A 6,657-nucleotide genomic window follows, 5' to 3' on the forward strand; every position below is an offset into this window, starting at 1 on the left:
CAAATTTATCATTTGACTTTATAACCAAATAATCACCCCCGGTGCAGGGTCCAATATCTCCTGCAAATTGGGCAGATAAATCGTGATCAGCTTATCGTTGAGAGGACGACCTCCGATGAGCGCTCTGTGCTGTGCGTCTGGATGAATGATGGCATCGCACGCATTGGTGCCTGCGCCGACGAGCGCCGGCCGGGCCGCCCCCGACTTTCCGGCATCCCATCATTGCTGCGTACTGCAGAAGCTCCAGTGGTTGATGGTTTAGATTTTGCTGGTGCGTACATCTTCTATTCCACGAAGAAACAACTCCTAGATTTCCAACGAGGAGTGTAAAAAGACCAAAATACCCTTAATTAAACGAAAAGTGGTATTGTTTAATGAGTAGTTGAAGGGTAGTAAAGTCATAAAATTTCTCGGTTTGCAGATCAATAATAGGCAGGAAGATAGAAATTGATTTGTTTTTAATAAAATAAAACTCTATAAGTTAATTTATTTTAGAATGGAGGGAGTACGGATTCTTATTTTTCCTATTGCCGTTCTCTCTTTGGTTGCAATTAATCTTCAGAACAAAAAATTAAAAAATACAAATGTTTTCATCTTGAGCAAAAAGAAACACATGTATATGAATTCATTTTCATCTTCAGGAAAACAGTATTACGAATGATTTCATCTACACCTTTAGGGAATGAAAAAAAACGAATAAATATTCATGGAAATGAGTTCATCTTCATGAATGAAGATTTTTCAGAACAAAAAATTAAAAAAATACAAATGTTTTCATCTTGAGCAAAAAGAAACACATGTAGATGAATTAATTTTCATCTTAAGGAAAACAGTATTACGAATGATTTCATCTACACCTTCAGGGAAATGAAAAAAAAAACTGAAATGGAAAAAAAAAACTGATAAATATTCATGGAAATGAGTTGGTAAAAAAATGCTTTCGTTGAGAGTCGAACTCAAGACCTCCCGCTTACTAAACGGGTGCTCTAACCAACTGAGCTACGAAAGCTCTTGACTTTTATTTGTTCTATATCAATAAGTTTGCACATTCACCATAGTGTCTCCGAAACCAAGCTTTCTCTAAAATATAGTGTTCATTATCTTCTTTGTTAAGTAAACCATCTGTCCATTTTTATCAATGGTTTTGCATCATAAACTGACCAAAGAAAAGGATATATTCAGGAATTATCCTATCCATGGGCAACCATTCACTTGAGAAGTTGCCCAAGTATTTAGGTTATACTTGGAAACAGTTTTTATTCTTCCCTTTTTATACTCCGTGGCCCCCCTCAGAAATGGTTCCTTATTCCTTTCTTTGGGGCTAATGCTCCGTGAAGATAAAGATTCCTTTTTTTTTCCCTCTTGCATTTTATAACATAAAGAAATGCAAAAGATAAAAGAGGAAAAAAAAAAGAACCAAACTGAACTGATGCACTAGCCAAGTGTCTAAATTTTCTTTAAATAAAAATATTCATGCCTAGTACCAAATCATGCATGCTGGTGAAGAATTATAGGCCCCAAGTGGGAAGTTAAGGAATTGGATCCTTCTGCTATTTAGGCCTGTTTTAAAGAACTTTATTGCAAATAAATCAACAGACCAATACGTTCATGAAGTGATTAATATTTTCTTACCTAGGTGTATTAAGCACTTGTTCAACCACTAAATAAACATCAACTTCAGAAAAATACATAGTACTATGATGAATCACTGCAATATGATTTTTTTTACAGATTAGAGAAGCATAAAAGACATCATGGCTAAACGGAGGGAGACATTAGACAAAATAAATTATATGTAATAATTTCACGTATTTATTTTTACGCAGATTTAGAACATATATCCACTAAACTCGTCTACATGAGTATAAGTAAGAATATTTCGACGATGGATCGATAAGTAGCAGAACTACATATGAAATAGTGATATACTCCTTTATATTATCCCCCTTGCCCTCTATTATGTTCTGTTTAGGGGATCTGTATATTTTAAAAAGCATATAGTGAGTATTCCGCGGATGAGAATATTGACAAGTTAGTATAGCCCAAATTTGTTAATACTACCGCCTATGGTCTAAAAGCAAATCGTTTTAAAATACGTGAAATTAATATTGGTTATTGAAAGTATATGTCTAATATATGTCTCTGGCATATGAAAGTGATATATTAAAAATGTTTTCATAATATTAGGGTATGTGGCATGTATAAAGATCATATAGTCTATATGGGTAGGACCGTAGGACTCACCGTATGTGGCATTAGTTATGGAAAACTCCACGATGCTTATAGATATAGTAGAAAATAAAGTGAGTTTTAAATAAGAAAAGAAAGTAAGAGTATTTATTCTTATGGACAACTCATATGTCTATGGATTATTTTATCATTAATGCTATAAAGACCACATTCACAATTTATAAATACAGCTCATATAAAGACATTTATTATATAATGACCACTTCTATAATACATTGTGGATGCTCTTGTGCTTAGGTAACTTTTTAATGTATGCTGTCATGGTAGTAAGTTATAGAATGCTGACTTTGAAAAGTCTAAATCAGCCCATTTTTTAGATTGGGAGTAGTTTATTTCCAAATCATGTAGCTGCTGAGACTTAGTATCTGAAGTAAAAAAAATTGCCAATGTAGTAGATACGAGATACTCCACGAACATGCAAACATACTACGGTGGAGCACTGCATACCAATTCCCATACACAAATGGATCCCTGGATCCATCGATAAATCTAGATATAATATTTTATACTTATTTGTTTCAAAGTATAGCATTTTTAGAGTTGAGCATAGAGATTAAGAAAGTATATGAAAATGATTAGAGAAAAATTATGATAGGTTCAGAAAAAATATGTGAGAAAATTAAAATGATGAGGCAATAGCTTTATTTTGGAACAAATGTAGGTGGAAAAAATAATTCCATGTTGGAACGGATGGGTTAGCTGCTTAGGGGGACGATTGCTTGGTTTTCTTTATGAAAAACGTCATGTTTACAAACATCATATAAAAAGCAAATGCTAGACATATATAATTTATAAATAAAACCTTTATATATATGTTCTTATCTATCTAAAAATAAAGACGAGATATAAATTACGATTAAAAAACTAAAATCAACTCTAAATTTAAGATTAAAAATTTAAACTTTAGTTATAAACATAATTGAAAAGATGAGAGTGCTAGTTGGCAATCGTGAGAAAGACAAATAGTAGTAATAGTAAAGAACCAAAAGGGAATGCGTCAAAAGGGTCAACTAGGTGGAATTCTGACCGAGCGAACAGACCTTCCATCGCAGAAAACCAAAAGAAGAAAGAAGCAATTTTCTCCCGTCTTTAATCCTGCTCCTTTGAATCTGCCTTTTGCATACACTTTACAGGAAAAACCCTGGTGCTCGCCAATATTATGGACAACACCCCTCCCCATTTGTAAAAAAAAAGTACATAATACTGTTCCTCACATCGTACGTGGAAAATACTACGGGCCATACTATTTTACTAAGGCTCAAGTTTTGGGATAGACTAGGGAAAAAAGACAAACAACATATCTGCAAATAAAAAAAATTATGAATAAAAAATTATGTATTTTTAGAGAACTAAAAATAAATGTTGGAAAAAACGATGATTAAAAAAAATCTCAAAATCAACTTCAAATTTAATGTCGAAAATTTAAATTTTGGGATATATGTATAATAAAAGGCGAAAAGATGAGGACATATAATTACATTTATATCAAATGCTCAAAAATTGAATTTTACAACTTAATTTTAGAATTAGTTTGTTTTTTCATCCATTTTCCACCATTGCCTTTCAAACCACTAATACAATAGATATAAATGTTTAAACCATAATTTTCAAACTCTTTTATTATTGCATCATTTATATACTTTTTTTACGTTTTATCGGTCATAGCTCAACAGATAAAAGCCTATATGTAGAGCTAGAGATACCAGGTTTGATAACGACATGCTATACCACGAAGGTTCCCTCAATCGAATACGACGACAACAGATCAAAGCTCGATGTGGCAATCAGATCTTTAAAAAAAGAAAGAAAAGAAGAACGTTGGGAGACGGCCGAAAGAGGGGTCCCGCGAGTATTTTTTCAACAAGGCAGGGTCCTCCACGCAAAGCGCGGACTCGCCTCTTCCGCATGCGTCGCCTGCGCATCTGTTCGTTCCTTTGCCCCAAAGCAAAAGCGAAGCTAAGCTAAGCTAAGAAACGATCACGAACCCAACTAACCAAACCAACCGGTGCATGCATATATGATATGCTCATGCACTCACGTAGGCGCCATTAGCTAAACGAAACTAATTAATCACCAGGTTAAAGCGCAGCCTTTCGATCGATCGCATATTTTCACCCTTACCTTTTCATCTCAGCTTTTTAACCTTAGATGTTTAGTATTTTTTTTAATCATAGTTTACTTATGGTTAAATGCCCTGAATGCCCTTTAAAACTCATTTAATCCCTTTTATACTCCTAGAATTTAACCGATTTCTTCTATGCCTAAAACTTGATCTCTTCTATACCCGTACCGTTATATTTTCCTTCATTTCAGTGTTAAGTTTGGTGACAAATGTCTTAGAATGCCTTTGATGATTTAGATTTGAGTATAAGTTTAAAAAATAATTGAAAACTTTTATTTGAGTGCACACTATGTGCATTTTATATAACTGATGAGACTAAATAATTAATACGGAAATTTTACATAAAATGTTAAAAATAAAACAAATGTGATAGGTTGAAATTTTATTTGAAGTATAATAGGTCAGTAGTATTTTTATTGGGAGCATTCTTAAAAAAAATTGTGAACATTAGTAGTTCTATCTTTGTGAGCATTGGTAGTCCTATCTGTGTATCAGTACATGAATGCTCCTTATTTTCATGAATTTGTAAATAACAAAATAAATACATATTTTATTTCACTATCTGAAAAAATATTTTTATCATAAATAATGTATCGCGCAACAAACTCATAACTATTAATAGTCTCATGCGATAAAATTTTATATTTTCAACAATGCAATTCATAAATTTTTATGTTCATTCAAAGTGTAAAACATTTATTTTTTATAGAAATTAAACAGTCAACTAACAGGAAGGGCGCAGAATGAATCAAAATCAAATTTTAAGGTATACAAGGAACTAAATAAAATTCAAGAGCATAAAAGGAATTAGTTAAAATTTCAGAGATATACTAGAGATTTTCTCTTTATTTTTCAGCCTTATTTTTATGATGCTAAAAGCATATATCTATATTTTTTATTTAAAAATAAACAAAAAAAATGTTGGTTTTTTCATGAAAAAATAAAACAATCGCCCCCTTTGTCAACCGGAGAGAAAAAAAGCATTGATTCGCCATGAACTGTACAACTCATCTTTTTGCTTCCACTATCTTTATAAGCTAAAATTTAAATTTTTAACGTTAAATTTAGAGCTGATTTTGAGGAGTTTATTTTTCATTATTGACTTTTAGATCGATAAGAATACACATATAAAATCCTTATTCAACTATTATTTTTTATAAACATGTAGTTTGAATTTTTAGTTAAAAAAAATCAAACACAATCACCCCGTAAAGTCCCCCGTGCTCCCCGGCCTAGCTGGCTCATTCCGCTACGTCGCTATCAAAAAGTTCGCTTATTAGATTGCGTTTTTTTTTTCCCTTTCTACTTTTTCGTATGATCCGACTCGATATATCAACGGGGGTGGCCGGCTGTGTTGAACTATGCAGGGTTGGCTTGCTAGCTTAGGCGCTAAGTCTCTGCAGCCTACTTGGCAGCATCGCCGCCACGGAAGCAGAAGACTCGAGCTCAAGATTAACTATGGGGGTGTGAATGGATTAATTAAGTGGTGGTCGGTTGGTTAATTAAGCAGTTTTATATTGTGATGCATACGTACCACCGTACACGAAGACCATGGGTGATCGGTTGGCTTTTTCCATAATTGTTTTTTTCTCAGGAAAACTATATAATATATTTGCAAATAAAAAATAATTTATACATAAAGCATTTATATACGTATTCTTAGCGTTCTAAAAGGTAAGGCTGGAAAATAAACTTTAGTAAAAAAATCTCAAAATTAACTATAAATTAAGGTTAAAAATTTAATTTTTGGCTTTATGTAAACAGAACCGAAAAAATGGTGGTGCACGCACACATATCGTTTGACTTTTTCATAAAGAGACAAACAGTATATTGCAAACACAAAATAATTTGTAAACAAAATTTGTATAAACGAGTTATTAGTGATATAAACACAAAGTCTAAAAATAAATTATGATAAATAAAATCTTAAAATTAATTTTAAATTTAACATTGAAAAGACGAGGGCCTAAACGTCTTAACACGCTCGGTCGTTTGGTTAGCAGTTTTTACCCAGACCCCAGCTGCACTCAGCACACGCACCAGCATGCACAGACACTGCACACACGCGTGTGTGCACATCATAAGTCTACTGTTAAACACTCTCGTATATTTGGAAGGACGTTATTATAATTCTACTAAATTAAAAATATATTGACTCACGTATCATTGACTTACGTGTGCCTCACATATCAATAGGATATTAATGACATATCTCCAACTTTATAAAATCATAATAACACGGTTATAAATTTTCTAAATATTTATAACATCGAAATTTTAAATCA

General features: G+C 32.6%; 1 non-coding gene across 1 annotated transcript; it reads right to left on the minus strand.

Annotated features, from left to right (window-relative positions):
- Positions 1-935: 935 nt before the first annotated feature.
- On the minus strand, positions 936-1,009 carry TRNAT-AGU. The gene has a single exon. It is a non-coding gene; the product is annotated as a tRNA-Thr (tRNA).
- Positions 1,010-6,657: the final 5,648 nt, after the last annotated feature.

This window comes from Oryza brachyantha, chromosome 3 (assembly GCF_000231095.2).
Source record: "Oryza brachyantha chromosome 3, ObraRS2, whole genome shotgun sequence".
NCBI lineage: Eukaryota > Viridiplantae > Streptophyta > Magnoliopsida > Poales > Poaceae > Oryza > Oryza brachyantha.